This window comes from Macaca nemestrina, chromosome 18 (genome assembly GCF_043159975.1).
Source record: "Macaca nemestrina isolate mMacNem1 chromosome 18, mMacNem.hap1, whole genome shotgun sequence".
Lineage (NCBI taxonomy): Eukaryota > Metazoa > Chordata > Mammalia > Primates > Cercopithecidae > Macaca > Macaca nemestrina.
In genome coordinates, this window is record NC_092142.1 from 21739072 (window position 1) to 21757784 (window position 18713).

At 45.6% G+C, this 18713-nt stretch overlaps 1 long non-coding RNA gene across 1 annotated transcript; it reads right to left on the reverse strand.

The window, feature by feature from the left end:
- Positions 1 to 3210: 3210 nt before the first annotated feature.
- Positions 3211 to 8938, reverse strand: LOC105485012 (uncharacterized). The gene is made up of 3 exons (XR_011616350.1): positions 8828 to 8938; positions 4322 to 4415; positions 3211 to 4085 (listed from the first exon to the last, which is right to left on the reverse strand). It is a non-coding gene; the product is annotated as an uncharacterized lncRNA (long non-coding RNA).
- Positions 8939 to 18713: the final 9775 nt, after the last annotated feature.

Below are 18713 nucleotides of genomic sequence, written 5' to 3' on the forward strand. Positions count from 1 at the left end.
TAATTGCCAATGCATCATGTGTCCAACCCTCGAATATTTATAAAGTGCCTACCATGTACCAGGTACTTTAGATACAAAGGTAAATAAAATATTTATTTATTTATTTATTTTTCTGTCCAGAACCAGATGCTAAGTGCTAGTAAGTGGAACAGGAGCCTGCACAGTCGCCTGAGTCGATGAGACCTCGTGAAGGATAAGGAAGAAAAAATACTGGATTCAGGAGAAGCAATCAATTAAATTGAACTGTGAGCCTCTAACATGCACAGCAGAAAGGGCAATGGGATTGTTGACATCATCACAATGGAAGGGGAACTCTCAAGGAGCAGACACAAGATTCCCTCTGCTGAAATCTAAAAGGTGCTTTTCAAGAAGAACTTCTGAGTTGGGAGCCCTGAGATGCAGAGGCCACCTTCATGCCCAGAATTTTTCTTGGTTCAAGCTGGGGGTGGAGCATCCAAAAGACAATTCAACAAGGACAATCCGGAAGGCCACAAACGGCCGTGGGCCATCAACAACTTCATATCGATCACCCCATTAGAGGCCCTTACATTTTAAAAAATGACTTAAATTTTAAATTACTCAGATTTTTAGAAATCTAAAAGTTTCAGAAGGTAATCTGAATTGTGTTAAAAACCAGAAAACCTGACAATTTGTCCCCCATGGCATAATCAGCCGGACTGAGTACTGGCGACCCCCTTAGAGAAGTGTCCACGCTCCTGCTTAGTCCCTGATTAATCCCTGATACTGAGACCCTGGGCCAATTGCCATTTGCCAACACACTTGCCAGGTTCTTTAATTTACATACAGCCTGTTTCTCATATTTATGTTAAATTCCAGCCCTAGTACGCATGTCTACTCAAGTTAGTAACCCCTAGACTGAGCTAATGAGCTGAGACGTGGTTTACTGGTGATCCATGGGACCTGAGGAGAACTCAGGATTCTTAGAGGACTTGGAGCTCTGTAGACCAGATTGTAATGGTTGAAGCTCTAACTTCACTGGGAGATGGTGTGTTTCCCATTCCCCACAGAAGCTGTACTTCAATCTATGTCAATCCCTGCTCACTTTCTCCTTTCTGACATTCTTGCCTCAGTTTTCCTCCCATGGAACCCTCTACTTCTGCTTGAGGAACATTCATTACCCTTAATATCAGCTCCCCACCAGACCATAAGCTCCAAGAGGGCACGGGCTATCTCTTTTCTGTTCCCTGCCAGATCCTGAGCAATTGGCGATAGAAGTTCTTAATAAACATGGCTGGATGAGTAAATAAAGTGTCAGTCCCTTATCCAAGACTAATTCATCTTCCTGGCTCTTACTCCTACCACCCCTCCCCCTCCACAAGCACCCTTGAACACCTTTTCACAGTGAGGTTCTTCTAAATCCAGCATCAAGAGATCACCTTCCCTTCCCATTGAGGAAAGGTGAAGGTTAAACATTCTAAGATAAAAGGGGCTGTAGATGTGGTAGGCAGAATTCCAATAGGACCTACAAGATTTCCTACCCTAATCCCCAAGACTGTGGATATGATGCAATATCACACCGGGTTCATGTTACTTTACTCAGCAAAAAGAATTTTGCAGTTGTAATTAAGGTAACTTATCAGTTGACTTTCAGTAAATCAAAAGGAAGGTCATTCATGAGCCTGATATGATCACATCAGCCCTTTAAGAGCTCAGAGTTTTCTGAAGTTGGCAGCAGAAGGCTGAGTCAGAGAGATCTGAAGGATGAGAAAGACTGAAGGTACCATTGCTGGCTTGGTATATAGAGGGGCCATGTGTAAGGACCAGGGAATGTCATCTGTGAGATAAGGGTGACTCCAGCCCACAGCCAGCAGGGAAACCAGGACCTCAGCCCTACAGTCACAAGTTACTGAATTCTGCCAATAATAAGAATGAGCTTGGCTGGGCATAATGATTCACACTATAATCCCATCTACTCAGGAGGCCGAGACAGAAGGATTGTTTGAGTCCAGAAGTCCCTGACCAGCTTGGGCATCATAGTGAGACCCCATCTTTACAAAAAATTTTAAAAATTAGTGAGGCATGGTGGTGCATGCCTGTAGTCCTAGATACTTGGAAGGCTGAGGTGGGAGGATTGCTTGAACCCAGAAGTTCAAGGCTGCAATGAGCTTTGATCATACCACTGCACTCCAGCCTGGACAAGAGATCAAGACTGGGTCTCCTAAAAAAGAAAAAGTTTTTTAAGGGATGAACTTGGAAGTAAATTCTTCCTCAGAGCCTCCAGATGGGAGCCTAGCCTGACTGACACCTTGATTTCAGCCTTGTGAGACCCTAAGTAGAGAATCCAGCCATACCCATGCCAACTTATGAGCTACAGAACTTGGAGACACTGAGAGAGTGCCAATAAGTTTGTGGTAACTTGTTACGCTGCAATAGAAAACTAACAATACAACTTATTATCACCAGGTTTTGTTTAATAGAGAAAGAGATTTGGGATGATCAAGAGGTGAAAAACTGCCCACCTCTGGAGGACAAAGATGAGATGACACAAGCCAGGGCATGTTTGTTCCATACTTGCTGCCCATCTGTTGTGGATCCCAGATCCTCAAAGGTGACTGAGTATTCATTTATAAGCCTTTTCCACACAAGACAACCTGGGCAACAATGTGTAGCCAAGCCTGGGAGGAGAGGACACTGATATAGTTTGTATGTCTGTCCTCACCCAAATCTCATATTGAAATGTAAGTCCCAGTATTGGAGGTGGGGCCTGGTAGGAGGTGAGTGGATCATGGGGTGAATTTCTTATGAATGGTTTAGCACCATCTGCTGGTGATGTCCTTATGATAGTGAGTGCGTTCTCGCAAGATCTGGCTGCGCAAAAGTGTGTGGCACTGCTCCCCCAACTCTTTTTCTCTTGCTCCTGCTTTTGCCAGGTGACATGCCTGCTCCCCCCTTGCATGCTCCCCCTTTGCCTTCTGCCATAATTGGAAGCTTCCGGAGGTTTCCCAGAAGAAGATGTTGCTATGCTTCCCATACAGCCTGCAGAACCATGAGCCAATTAAACCTCTTTTTTAAATAAATTACTCAATTACTCAGTCTCAGTTTGCTTTTTCTGTTATTTATTTATTTATTTATTTATTTATTTATTTATTTATTGCTCTTGTTGCCCAGACTGGAGTGCAATGGCGAGATCTTGGCTCATTGCAACCTCCGCCTCACAGGTTCAAGCAATTCTCCCGCCTCAGCCTCCCCAGTGGCTGGGTTTACAGGTGCCCACCACCATGCCCAGCTAATTTTTTTTTTGTATTTTTAGTAGATACGGGGTTTCACCATGTTAGCCAGGCTGGTCTCAAACTGCTGACCTCAGGTGATCCACTAGCTTCGGCCTCCCAAAGTGCTGGGATTACAAGCATGAGCCACCATGCCTGGCCTCAGGTATTTCTTTATAGTAATGCAAGAACAGCCTAATACAGACATAGAAGCAAACATGTTACATGATAGGTGATACAGGCTAAGGGAGCCACTGAGGTCAGTGACAAGTCAGACAGGGCTCTGGGTTTCTATAGTGCCCCAGGAGCTTTCCTGACTCTCAGGTGCTCTATAGTGCTTGAGACACCTCAACACAATTATGTAACCTGAATGTCCCTGGGCCTCAGGACACAAAATGAGGTCACATAAGCATTTATACCCATAATTTACTTGTTCAGATTCCTTCTTATTAACTGTATTAGTCCAGGGCACTGCATAAGTTGCTGGAACAGAGAGATTCAAATACATAACAGTTCAAGCAGAATAAAAGTTTATTTCTCCCTCATGTAACATCCCGTAGACGGATGGTGGTCCTGAGAAGGGAGGCAGCTCTGATCCACAGTGTCACTCAGGGTGCCAGGTTCCTTCTACCATGCTGCTCCATCTGCCCCTGAAGTGTTCTTGTCAGAGCTCAGCACCACCACCAGCAACTCCACTTCCAGCCCCCAGGGAGGGGGAATGAAGAAATAGAGGCCAAGCAACTTCCTTTTAAGTAAATGACTCATCACTTCCACTCACATTCCATTGACAAGAGCATGGCTGCCCTAGCTGCAAGGGAGGCTGGGAAATGTACTTTCCATTGGGCAGCCTGTGGAATCCTAAAAGGAAAGAATAAATTTTAGGGGGCAGAAAAGAGTCTCTCCCACAGCACCACCCAAGTTTTGCTGAAAGTCTCTGGAGGCCATTTCACAGGTGTTTGAAGACCAACAAGTACCACATCCCCTGTGACCAGCCCTCGCACTGTGGCAATCAGTAGAGACAGCACTGCCCTGGCCAGTGGTCTGTCCCCTTGGGCTTCTTAGCTTGAGAGCGACTTTCTTAGCTTGAGAGCTACCTTCTTAGCTTGACAGTGACCTTCTTAGCTTGAGAGTTAGCTTGAGAGTGACCTTCTTAGCTTGAGAGCAGCTCCAGAAGCAAGGATTTGGGTCCTGATAGTTGATTTAAGAAGTGATCCCAAGAAATAAAAGTGAGGAAGCAGAGAGAGCAAAAGGGAAAAAGAAAAAGCCATTAAATTGTGGGTTATTGGCCTGATTATCACTGTGGACAACTAGAACCCAATTCTACTATGGACACTGAGGAACTGTCCCTCTGATGGACAGGAAGCTGGGACATTTACCCACTGACTCCCATGTTCCATTGCTTGAGGATTCTGCCTGGGGGCATTAACTCCCCTACCGGCCTGAGGGCAGAAAAGTAGAAAGAGAAGGCAGGCACTGGAGGTGGGATGCTGTCAGCATACAGGAGGGCTGTCCACCAGGGCTGCTGCTGAAATCTGACAAGGGCTGAGGAGATGTGGTGGGGAGCACCAAAAGCATCACACAGAAATGTAGCCAAAGTTACCGGAAATGAGAAGAATGTGCTTCTGTCGCTCACACTCACAACCCGCTGATCCATGGAGCAGGGGACATGCCACGCTCTTTTCTCCGAGCCTAGAAATGAACCCTTAAAATATCTTCATTACAGTTCCTTTGCCCTCATGCAACTCACCCATGCAAACAGTGTCTGGGGATGTCCAATATGACCTGAAGCAGAGCCCTGCCCACCCACAAAAGTTATCCATTAATTAACATGTCTGTCTTCTGGAGATCTGTGAATCAATCAAGTAGAACTTCTTGGCTCTCAATAAATAATAGCTGCTATTACTCTTATGATTGTTATTATTAGCTGGAGGGTTTATCAACAATGCCTGGCTCCCAGGAAGCAGGTTGTGTGAAATCTAAAAGCTAACATACTTTGGGTTGAGATTTCACTGTTGTCAAATGATGAAGCCAGGATTTCAACACAGGCAACACGATCCCCAGTCTGTGGCCTAAGCTACCATGGCCCACGATCTCTCCAGGGGAAATCACTGACGGCATTTACTAAATCATAATGTAATTGTGACTATAATACATGAGCCACCTCAGGAAGTACCCAGGAAGAATGCTCAGGGGTCATAAGGGAGGCCGCAGGAATTCACAACCAAAGCAAGCTCTCCAGGGCCGCCTCCTTCTGTCCCCAACCCTGAGCAAGGCCAGACACTCAGTACTGAAGAGACCATCGCAGCAGTTATCATTGCCGAGTCCTTCAATTGATCCCAACAGATGGAAAGGGGTAGGAGGCAGGAATGAAGCTGGGGCCTCAGAGAACACTGAATAATGGTGCAGGAGTGTTACAGCCATGGCACAGGTGATTTCAGCTTGGTTAGCTTTTTAGGACACTGCAAAGAAATTGCATGCAGAGGGGGCAGGTGTGGAGGCAGTGGATGGGTCTGGAAAGCTGCCATGCCACCTGCAATGTGAGAGAGCAAAGGAGGAAGCTCATTAACCGTCCCTGGATCATTAACTCAGTGTCCCCAGGGGCACAGTCACTGAGTTTGCACTTTGCATTTTGTCAGTTTTTTGTCAGTTTCTTTTCCAGGGTCTCTGGGGACTCCAGTCTGGAATGGGGCTCTCAACTCAGGAAGAAGGTGGCACTAGCAACTCTCCTAGACAGAGAAGCCTGGTAACCATTGTTTGGCCAGAATAACAATGGCTGCTGCTTACTGAATGCATCCTTTACTCAGGTAGGGAAACAGCTCAGAGAAGCTAATTAATTTGCCCAGGGTACTCAGTTGAAAGTGACAGGGCCAGAGATCCAAGCAAGTCAATCTACATCCCGAATCCATATTCATATTCTCTCCCTTTTTTTATTTTTTAGAGACAAAGTCTCTGTCACCCAGGCTGGAGTGCAGTGGCACAATCAAAGCTCACTGCAGCTTTGAACTCCTGGGCTCACGTGATCCTCCTTCCTCAGCCTCCCAAGCATCTGGGACTACAGGTGTGTGCCACTGAGTCCAGCTAATTATTTTTTATTGTTTGTAGAGACAAGGTCTCACTATGTTGCCCAGTTTGATCTTGAACTTCTGGATTCAAGCAATCCTCTCATTTTGCCCCCCTCCCCACCCCCAAAGTGCTGGCATTACAGGTGTGAGCCACATGCTGGCCCCCAGTCCATATTCTTAACCATTGCACTGCCCTGAGTCTTGCAGGATATACGACAACAGCCATCCATGGCTAGCAAGAGTATCTGAGAATGCATTAAACAGGTAAGCTGGTCAGAGTGTGTGGGTTATTCAAGTATGCATCAACAGTCCCTTGTTCAGTAAATAAATCCATTCATTGATACTTATTTGTTTTTGAGACAGGGTCTCACTCTGTCACTCAGACTGAAGTGCAGTGGTGCAATCATGGCTTACTGCAGTGTCGAGCTCAAGCATTCCTCCTGCCTCAGCCTCCCAAAGTGCTGGGATTACAGGTGTGAGTCACTGCGCCCAGCTCATTGATATTTTTTGAATGCCACCTATCTGTCTGGCCCTGGGGATGGTGGAGTGAAGAAGAAAAACTGAATCTTGGCTCTCATGGAGAGGATGGGGGAGAGTGTTAGCACCAGCACCAACGACCTCAAACAGTGAGGGCACTAGGAAGGAAATAAAAGAGGCAACACAAAGTGATGGTGACACAGGAGAGTGGCCTGGAAAGGCTGTCCTAAGGAGGAGACATTTGGCTCAGCCCTGAATGGTGAGAACATACTTTTGGAAAAATCTGGGGAAAGCAACTCCAAGGCACGGGAACAGCAAAAGCCCTGAAGCGAGAACAGACTTGGTATCTTTGAGACCTGGAAAAAAAAGAGGTCATTGAGTTGGGAGGGAGTAGGATGAGAGAACATCAAATAGATAGGTGGTACTCTGCTCCCACCCCCTCCCCAGGCTGGGTTAGATGCCCCTTCTCTGTCTCTCATACTTGGCAAACTCTAATTTTCTGTGTCAAGTCTGCTGATCGGCTTCTGGTGTCCAGGACAAGTTAAGGGACAGAAGTGATGCTTAACAGGTGTTCACCGAACAGATCTGGCCTGACCCCACAAGGAGAATGTAGTAACTTGGCAGTTTGAGTGACAGCTCCTGTAGCCACCCAGCAACAGACAGCAAGTCAAATTTTGCTGCTGACAAGGAGATGAGAGGAACGGCCTAGCACGGCTTCCTCTGGATTTGGGGGAAAGCCTCAGAGCTTTGCACCTAAGGATCGGGGTCCTGCGTCTTGGCTGCTCCAGGGTTAGGTACATTTCTGTCCCCTCTGCCTGGACCCTCTTCTTCCAGGGCCATGTGGACTCACTCACCTCTTTCAGGACTTAACTCTTACATTCCAGGAAGCCTTCCTTGATCTCTCCTCTCCCATCTCTGGAACTTCTATTCCCCTTTCCACCTTAGTTTTTCTCCAGAGCACTTATCACCTCTTACCATGTATTTTCTGTATTTGCTTTATTTACTGTCTGTCTCCCCACCACTAGGATGTAAGCTCGATAGAAGCAAAGATGTTTGCCTTTTTGTTAACTGCTGTGCCAACCTCATTAAACATTGTTACATGAACAAATGAATGAATGACACCAGAGCCAGAATATTTATAAGGCAGAACAAGTATCATCATGGCACACCAGCTAAGCTGTGGCACCCTCAAAATAAGACTGTTTCTGGTTCAATAAATGTGTTCAGCATTTGCCAATTAGCACATCCACATCTAGAAGGAAGCTATTTCGACATGTACACTTGTGTTTTATGCTTTAGTTTTGTTTTTATTCTGCATTAATATTGGCAGGTCTGGGGAACGCCATAATCTTTTCAATGCTTAAAGCCTTTAAATCCAGCCTTAAATACTGCAGCTGTCTGCGCTGCTAAACCTTAGCTGTGAGACAGAGCCACCTAGTGAAAATTCCAACTTCCATTGCCTATGTATTTTGTAATCTTTCCTCTAAAATTTAGCATCTAAATCAGTAACTCAACCTCTCCTGTGAATACGTTTTACCAGGCTAGGATAAGGTTTGGGAAAATGCAGATTCCTGGGCCCAGCAAATCTGGGGATGATGATAAGTCATCATCGTGGGACACCAGCTTAGCAACAGCACCCCCAAAATAAGACTGCTTCCGGTTCAATAAACCGCTCTGAAGAGACTATTAATGTTGGTATCCATCTGGACCTGCGGCCATAGTGAAGAGACCCAAGCACAGTGGTTAGTAAAAAGCCCACATCCTTAAAAAATTATGAGTAGATATTATAAATTCCAAAATGATGAAGAGTTCAGGATGAGAAGATGGGGACTCACCCAGAACAAAGCAACACACTGATTTATCCTTTGTCTCCTGACAGCATTCCTTCCCCCACTGGTCATCCCGCCCAGTCGCACATATGACAAGTTGTAGCGCTGTATAAAAGGATACTCGAAATTGGAAAGATTACTCAATGTCGCCCTGAAAGGTGTTTCCTGTGGCCCATGAAACTCATGCAAAATCATCTGCTTGGAGAAAAGCTTGGGACAAGTAGCTAGATACCTGAAAATAGTAAACTCCTCCAAATGACTGCTAGCCAAGTGAGTCTTTCACATCTTTGAAACTGCCCCAGAACCCACACAAACTCAAAATACTAAAAAAAAAAAAAAAAAAAAAAAAAGGCTGTCAGCGAAGTCATCGGCCACACATTGCGCACTTTTGCTTCTAAGACATTCCCATGTATTATATCATTGCCTCTTTCCTGCAGGCACCTGAGTCCCGGAGCTGGTGGTTTTGCCCAAGGCCAGCCAGATGAGAGAGTGTGGTAGAGTGCTCCTCAAGGCATTTGTGACCTGCTCTCCTCAGCTCAGACAAAGCCAGGGTGGCGTTTGAGGGAACAACCTCAGCTCCAAGGGGGACGCTGCCAGAGGGGGCAGGCCCAACCCTGGGCCGGTTCCGACCTCAGCACCCACAAGAGACCAGGCAAGCCCAGGCTAGGACCACAGGAGTGGGGGTAGGAGTGATGGAGTAACAGCTCGTCTCCATGCTCCCAGCATCTACTCCCTCATCCTCTGGTATGTAAACACCCAACTTTTCTTTGGGGATGGGCTCCTCTCCTACTCTCAGTCCATGCAGTTTGAATAGAGTTGACCATTAACCCAGGACCTCCCCAAGGAGGCCATTATTATTTCTCCTACCTTTCTTTACAATGATTGGCTCAGAGCTGAGCACATGACCCAGGCCTGGCCAATCAACAAATAATATTCCATTTCCTTCCTTTCTCTACAGTGATTGGTTCAGAGCTGACCACATGACCCAGGCCAACTAGTATCTAGCTGTCTAACTGCCTTAGGCCATCAAAACTCCCAAATCAAATATTGTTGACCTAGCTTGTGTCAAGTGCCCATCACTGAATTAGTCACTATGGCCAGGAGGAGATGAGTCCTCACTAGACAACTGGTCTGTGGCCACCCATGGAGCCTGGGGTGAGGACAGTTCCACCTGAACACACAGAGTGGCAGAGGCAAAGTTTCCTGACGTAGACGTTCCTGTTCCATTTGTCCCACAAACGTTTAAACATCACACATACTTGGTTAAGCTAGAAAACAAAAAACAGCCTTTGTTCACTCTCTCTTTCTCTCTCTCTCTTTTGTTTTCTTTTTTTTTTTTTTTTTTTCTGAGATGGAGCTTCACTCTTGTCCCCCAGGCTAAAGTGCAGTGGCGCAATCGCGGCTCACTGCACCCTCCACCTCCCGGATTCAAGCCATTCTGCCGGCTCAGCCTCCCAAGTAGCTGAGATTACGGACGTGTGTCACCGCGCCCGGCTAATTTTTTGTATTTTTTTTTTTTTTAGTAGAGACGGGGTTTCACCATGTTGAACAGGCTGGTTTTGAACTCCTGGCCTCGAGCAATCCACTCGTCTCGGCCTCCCAAAGTGCTAGGATTACAGGCATGAGTCACCACGCCTGGGCTGTTCACCATCTCAGAGACATTCACCATTGCTACTGAGTGTGGACAGAAGCATGGACACCAGGGTTCAATTTCTAGCTATTCTACTCTAGCTGTTTGTCCTTGGAAGTTATTTAGCATTCTGTGCCTCTGTTTGCTCATCTGGAAAATGAAGATAACATTCGTATCTGCCTCACCCGTTTAAAAGAATCAACGTTCTTAGGACAGCACCTGGCAAGAGTAACTGCTGTTGTTTTGGTTTGAGATTCTGAGAACCACTCTTCTGGATCATTCGCACATGCTGTAGTTTGGGTAGGGGTCATTAGAGGAGTATCGCTATTAGATAATAGAAAATTGTTTCAATGGTCCTTTCAGAACTAAAGGGTCTCTCTCTTTCCCAATGTCTGTGTTAATTCCTGTAGAAGGACTCAGACCCGACATGGCTCCCAGCCCTCCTGGACCCATCCTCAGTCTTGTGGGACTGACGGATTCAGCACTCACATGCCCCACTCTGACTGTAAGAGCATGGACCTTGTAATCTGTAAGAGCCCAGGCTCAAGACATCCCAAAAGACTCCTGTCTTGCTCTGAGTCTGTGCTGCTGGGAGGTGAGCAGAATGCAGTGACATGGAAAACAAATGAATGGAGCAGACAGGAAGTGGAAGAGCGGAGTGAGAGGACCTTGGGTTGAAGTAGGAGGGATGGGGGTGGCCAATAGGCGGAGAGAGGAGGGAGATGGATGGGATAGGATGAAGGGAGGAAGAGAGAGTGGTGAAGTGGGGTAAGATGGGACTTATCTCCTGACCAACCACACCTCTACCCCTGACATAGTCATCTAAATATGGCATCAGGGGATGATTTGTGGAGGGGACCTCAAGGTTGTCCTCCTTGGTAAGATCAACAAGAGAGAAGAGAAGAGCCACTGTATAGGTGCAAATATGGGTCCCTCTGAGTGTACCTTTTGGTGCTTACCTACTCAAAGCTCACCAAGCCTTGTGCTTCCCTCTTCCTCAACCTGCAGAGCATCTCCCAGAACCCAGCCATGCCCTTAAATATTCCCCGAAGACCTTAGTGAAGTGCTATTCTTTCATGCTTTGTTTTCATCCAGTCATTAGTGACAGAGGCCACCTGGCTCCCACAGTGAGCCTTCATCAGTGGGAGTCAAATCCCAGGCATCAGGTGAGGACACTGGTGATTAGGTGACTTCCTCCTGTCCCACAGCCAGTGTCAGAACCTTGGTGACAATCTACATATTCAGATTCCCAATTTAAATCATGTTGGAGATGGGCTGACAACTGAAGTGGTAAATAGACTCCAAGAATAAAAAAGAAGTCTGTAAATCAGTGCCTTGCTCCTCCTCAGCCCAGGGGAGCTACTCCCATGTCAGGACATGCCCTCCCTTTCCCTCTCCCCAGACAGAGCTCAGGGCACCCCACAGAGGGTCTCTGAAGAGGGAATCCCAGACTGGAATCCTCAAATATGTGGGGAGCTGGCCAGGTCTTGGCATTCCAGGGCCATAGATTCACTAATGACTCCTGTTGTTAAGCAGAGCTTGGACTGGTGGACAGAGTGCTAGGAGGCATAATAGCAAGCAGGGTGGGCCAGGCATGGTGGCTGAAATCTGTAATCCCAGCACTTTGAGAGGCCAAGGCAAGTGGATCACCTGAAGTCAGGAATTCAAGACCACCCTGGCCAACATGGTGAAACCCAACTCTACTAAAAATACAAAAGTTAGCCAGATGTGGTGGCATGCACCTGTAGTCCCAGCTAGTCAGGAGGCTGAGATATACCAAGTGATTCAAGAGAATCGCTTGAACCCAGGAGGTGGAGATATACCTAAGAAGTCCAGAAGTGGATGCTTCAGATATAAATATAGGTAGGTGATATAGAAAAAACATCCAGACAAGGAGATGTTGATGCTCATGTTTCATCATCAGGTTTCTGCCTCTCTTCCTCCATCTGCGGCCTCTGATTTTCTTGTTTAATTTATTCTCAGGCACACTACTTCTATGTGGTGGGGAAAATGGCACTGGGAAAATTCCGTTTCAATGGTCTTTTCGGAACTACAGCATCTCTCTTAATGTCTGTGTTAATTCCTCTAAAAGAACTCAGACCTGACGTGGCTCCCAGCCTTCTTGGACCCCTCCTATCTGTGGGACTGATGGGTACACAGCTCACATATCCCACCCTGGGTGTGAGTAGGACCAAGGGCCTTGTAATCTTGGCTCATATGGAGAGAGGAAGGGGAAATTCCAGAAGTGAAGGTCATAGCAGTTTTCTATCAGATGGGGTGGTGGCTCAAAGCAGAGGTTATGAGCCTGAGTGTGTAGCTCCATCAGCCAGTGTGAACTTGGGCAAGTCCTTACCTTCTCCCCTCTGCACCTTCTCCCCTCTGCACCCTCTCCATCCACTTCCCTCACTGACATTCCAAAACACACACACACACTCATACACACATATGTTTAATATTTTAAGACAATTGTTGATTCACACGCAGTTTTAAGAAATACTAGAGATCACAGACCAGGCACAGTGGCTCATGCCTGTAATTCAGGCACGTTGGGAGGTCGAGGCAGGCAGATCACTTGAGGTCAGGAGTTCAAGACTAGCCTGCCCAACGTGGCAAAACCCCATCTCTACTAAAAGTACAAAAATTAGCCAGGAGTGTTGGCGTGCACCTGTCATCCCAGCTACTCAAGAGGCTGAGGCAGAAGAATCGCTTGAACCTGGGAGGCAGAGGTTGCAGTGAGCCAAGATTGCACCACTTCACTCCAGCCTGGGCAACAGAGTGAGACTCTGCCTCAAAAAAAAGGAAAGAAAGAAAGAAAGAAACAAAGAAAAGTAATAATAGAGATCACAGAACCCTTTACTCAATTTTCCCCATAGTAACAGCCTGCATAAATGTAGTACAATATCACAACCAGGAAATTGACATTGATACCATCCACCAACTTTAGATTTTGCCAGTTTTACATGCACTCATGTGAGCTTGTTTGTGTGTTTAGTTCTATGTAGTTTTATCAAGTGCATAGATTGATGTGGCCACCACCACAGTCAAGATCTACCACCACGAGGTCCCTTGTACTGTCCTTTTATTGCAACATCTACCTGCCTCCTTCCCCTATTGTCTGATCTGCAGCGATAATTAATCTGGTCTTCATTTATAATTTTGTAATTTCGAGAATGCTATAGAAACGGAATCATACAGTAGGTAACCTTTCAGGCCTGGCTTTTTCTTTCACTCAGCATAATTCCTTTGAGATCCATCCAAAGGGTTGCATTTATCAATAGTTTGTTCCTTTTAATTGTTGACTAGCAATTCATAGTATGGGTGTTCCACTGTTTAACTGTTTGCTTTTTGAAGGACATTTGGATTGTTTCCAATTATTGGCTTTTATGAATAAAGCTGCCATGAACGTTCATGTACAGGCTTTCATGTGAATGTTAAGTTTTCATTTCTCTGGGACAAATGCCCAAGAGTATAATTACTGGGTTGTATGGCAAACATTTATTTAATTTCATAAGAAACTGACATATCTTTTTCAGAATGGCTGTTATATTTAAATTGCCACCAGCAGTGATTGAGTGATCCCAGTCCTCCACATCCTCACCAGCATTTGGCATTATCCCTATTTTTTTATTTTTACTGTGCCAATAGATGTGTAATGGTATCTCATTGTAGTTTAACTTGCATTTCCCAATAGCTAATAATGTTGAACATCTTTTCACGTGGCTCTCACCCACTTTTGTAGGGAGGTAAATCTTGAGAATGTTTTCTCACCTGATAAATGGAGAGAACAATAGGACAATATCTACCATCCAGAGATGTTGTGAAAGTTCTCCTAAGACCTAGCAAGTTAGTATTCAAGAAACATTAGGGTATGGTGGCTTATGCCTGTAATCCCAGAACTCTGGGAGGTTGAAGCAGGAGAATCACTTGAGTCCAGGAGTTTCAGACCAGCCTGGGTAACATAGTGAGACACCAACTCTACAAAAAATTTAAAAAATTAGCCAGGCATGGTGGCACATGCCTGTAGTCCCAGCTACTTGGAAGACTGAGGTGGGAGGATTGCTTGAGCCTAGGAGGTTGAGGCTGTAGTGACCTATGATCACACCACTGCACTCCAGCCCAGGGTGATAAAACAAGACCCTGTCTCTCAAAAAAGAAAAGAAAAGAAAAAAAGGCCGGGCATGGTGGTTCATGCCTGTAATCTCGGCACTTTAGGAAGCCGAGATGGGTGGATCACTTGAGGTCAGGAATTCGAGACCAGCCTGGCCAACACAGTGAAATCTCGTCTCTGCCAAAAATACAAAAATTAGCCAGGCACGGTGTCCCACACCTGTAATTCCAGCTACCTGGGAGGCTGAGGCAGGATACTTGCTTGAACCCGAGAGGCAAAAGTTGCAGTAAGCTGAGATCGCGCCACTGCACTCCAGCCTACCTGACAGAGTGAGACTCTGTCTCAAAAAAAAAAAAAGAAAAAAAGAAAAAAAGAAAAAAAGAAACATTAACTGTTAGTATTCCTGCAAGAGAGGGGTTAATAGTATAGACTCCAAAGTCAAACAGAACTCCATTCTATCACTGAGAACCCTCTCCCTAAACCTCACTTTATGTCTCTATTAAATGGGAAGAATAATATTACTTACTTTACAGGGTTGTCATGAAACTGAAATAGATAAGACATGAAAGGCACTTAAAACAGTGCCTAGTAAGTGCTTAATTCTGCTTTTCCCTCCAGAACTCAGCATATCCCAGGCCCCCAATTAAGCCTTGTCCCTCCAAATGACACTTCATACCTCTCCCACCATCATCTCCCAGTGCACCAGGGTCACTTGCTGGGGCCAGGGTAGGAAATTCCAGATACGAACTCTCCCTTCAAGGATTTTTACCCCACCAGAGTTCTCCACTGCTCCAGGAGAAGAAACAAAGGATTGGGTCTGGGAGCTGGGTGAGATTACATTTATCTAAGAAGCTTCCAAATGAAAACTAGCATTTGTACTTATTGCATTTCACCTCCAAATTTGATTACATTTCTCTCCCGCTGTAAATCTGCCTCTCCTTCTGCCAAGTTATTATTAAATCCAGGACAGAATTGGTGGAGTGCTACGTAAAATTTCCATCTTGGCTTTGACATTCCAGGAAGTTACAAACCAATTACAGCTGCTGAGCCTCAGGCCCTGATGAATCACAGAGCACGGCAAGGGATGGAGGAGGCCAGAGCGGGGACGGGAGGGAGATAGTGAGGTGGGAATCAAAGGTCAATTAAAATAAAACAGTCAATTTTAATTTGAATGTCTTGCTTATATTCATATCCCATTCCCATAAGTGGAAAAGCAAGATGAAGCTTATTCATTTGTGTGGGCATGGGGTGTGTGTGTGTGTGTGTGTGTGTGTGTGTGTGTATGTATGTGTGTGTGTGTGTGTGTGTGCGCGTTAGGATGTTAGGACGATAAAGGCTTTTCAAATGGTTTCAGAGTCCCAGAGATTTGAAATTTGAAATGTCCTAGGGAGAAAACATGCAATCTGTGACCTGCCCAAATGTCAGGGTAGCTGCCTAAACAAAGAGCCATTAGCATTAGCCTTGGGGCATGTTGGTGTAACTGACACCAGTTCCAGCTTTGGGAGTTGGATCTCTGTGTTTGAGCCCTCACTTCATCACTTAATATGAGGAATTTCTCTGTGCCTCTATTTCCTCATTGGTAAAATGAGGACAATAATACCTTTCCCTATTGGTTATTGTAAAGAGTAAGATAAATAATACGGCTAAGGCATTAAGCACAACGCCCCACCAGGCGAGCAACGTTATTTCCTTTCTCCAAGGAAATAACCGTCCGTGGGTCCCAAGTCCAACCAAATGACCTCAAATAGCTACAGTTTGACTAGACCTTGATGTACTGTGTACTTTCCTAATGGGAGCTTAGGTTCCTGGGCAGCTGGTTTTCTTTTCCTTCATGTGAACTTATCTTTCCTGGCCCTCTCTTAAGGGCAAATGGTTGGTAAGATTCAGCACCGTGGACAGCAGGGATGCTGCCGGTCAAGGTATCAGATTCCCATTCATGGACCCTCATCTTGTGGCCTCCTCCTGTCAGCTCATGGATCAGACATCCTGTAAGTTGTACAATTGATTTGGTGTTAGTCTTAACCTCTGACTTTCATCAGTATGGGAAATTTACTTTCTTTCCTTTTTCTTTTCTTTTTTTTTTTTTAGACAGAGTCTCACTCTGTCACAAGACGCACATGGGGAGAGCTCAAGAGAAGCCTTAGCTGAGGAGGAGGTGACGGTGCTAGCCTAGGATTCAAGAGAGAAGGCAGAAAACAATACCCACACATAACACACCTCTGCCAGACAGTAATCAACACCTGTTAGTTCATCTTCAAGGTTTGGTTCCTGGGAACACCTGCTCCTCTATTCCCTGAGCATCTGATGTTGTCCTTGAAAGCAGAATGCCAGCCTCCCAGGGAGGAGCAGAGACACCAACAAACAGCTGGCAGAAGTCACCCAGCTGGCCCTCTCTCCTCCTCTCAGCCCTGGGCCTTTGTTTGCAAGGGCCATCCCACAGGCTGCTTTCTCCCTCTGCCTACTGCTGAGACCCCCTCTGCAGGAGTCCCTGGTACTCATATTTTCTAAGGAATCCAGCCCCACTTTGCCCCATACTCTGAGTGATCAGACGAGGACTCCAAGCCAGCAAAGGAGAAATCAGAGGGCCCCCCTCCCCCATCCCTGTCTCCCTCCTAGACTTCTGCTCAGGTCTCTCTGTGTCTGATGGTACTGCTCCCAGGTCTGGACTAGGTCACACTTGAAGGAAGTTTTCTCATTTGTCTCTATATCCATGGTTTTCAAAGCGTGGTCCTGGGATTTGCAGCATCACCTGAGAGGTTTTTAGAAATGCAAATTCTTTTAAAATAATTTTTTTTTGTTTCCCTGGGTTATTGGGGAACAGGTGGTGTTTGGTTACATGAGTAGGTTCTTTAGTGGTGATTTATGAGATTTTGGTGCACCCAGCACCCAAGCAGTGTATACTGCACTGATTTGTAGTCTTTTATCCCTCACCCCCTTCCTACCCTTTCCCCCTGAGTCCCCAAAGTCCATTGTGTCATTCTTTGCCTTTGCATCCTCATAGTTTATCCCAGACTTACAAGTGAGAACACATGATGTTTGGTTTTCCATTCCTGAGTTACTTCACTTAGAATAATAATCTCCAATCTTGGGCTCCATCCCAGACCTACTTAAACAGAAACTCCAGAGATGAGGACCAGCAATCTGTTGGAACAAGACCTTCAGGTGATTTTGATGCACACTGAAGTTTGAGAACCCCTTTGTAATAGGAATAACAAGAAGTGGATGCCTAAATTCCACCATGCGGAATTGTTCTCTTGTTCACCCCAGTTGGTGGATGCCTGGATTAGTTCCATTTTCTTTTCTTACAACAGCGAAAAGTCTGTATTGAACATTCTTTCGTGTACACCCTCATGGACCTGTGCAAGTATTTCTACATGACACATTCTTTAAAAGTGATTTACTAGGACAAATGATGTACCTACTTAAACGTTCATAGATGTGCCAGATGGACTTCCTAAAAGGTTGCACCAATTTGCACTCCCACCTCAGAGAATGAAAGGGTACATGTCCCCACAGCCTTTCCAGCTTCAATTAAGTATATCAGATGTTTTCACTTTCTGTTCCAATTTGAGAGGTGAAAATTATATCTTGTTTTGATTTGCACTTCTTTAAGAGTGAAATTGAGCATATTTTCCTATATTTATTAGCCATTTTAGCATGGTAATTTTTTGGTTGTCTCTATTTTCAGCAATCAGTATGTATGACTTGTATAACTTCTTTAAAAAAGAAAAAAAATATGCTAGTCCCCTCTTTTCTGCAAAGTACAGTCTTATGAAGGAGCCAGTGTGGGGTCAAGTGTGGGGTGACCACCCATAGTAATTTGCCCGAGATGGAGGGGTTTCTCTGGACATGGGACCTTCAGTGCTAAAACTGAGGAAGTCCAAAGCAAACCACAAGGAGTTGGTCACCTAGGCGGGTGACTTGCTCAGAGTGTCACACAGATAATCAGCAGCCAGCCTGAGGGAAGGTTCCCAAATCGCTGATCCCCTGCCCAGGGCTCCTTCTTCTCCACACATCTCTCATGGAGAAACAAAAACGGACACAGAGGAGTTGGGTGAGATGACTTGTGAATCTCTCACAAATAGACAAGAAGCTCCTTTTGTTCATTTACCTCTTTAGCCCAGCGTTCATCACAGAGCCTGGCAAAGAGTTGATAGCTAGATTTAGACTAAAGGTATTATCACCGTGTTGAGGAAGGGGAAGAGAGGCAGTACCGCAGTATCCACAAAATTACAATCTGCACACAATCGGGATCCATCTCATGACTTTTGCAGGGAAATACAGTTGAAGGACCATGGGCTGTGGGAGGACAGACTTGATCTCTAATCATCCCAGTCTCATCACTTACAAGCTGTCTAACCTTGGAAAACTGCTCTTCCT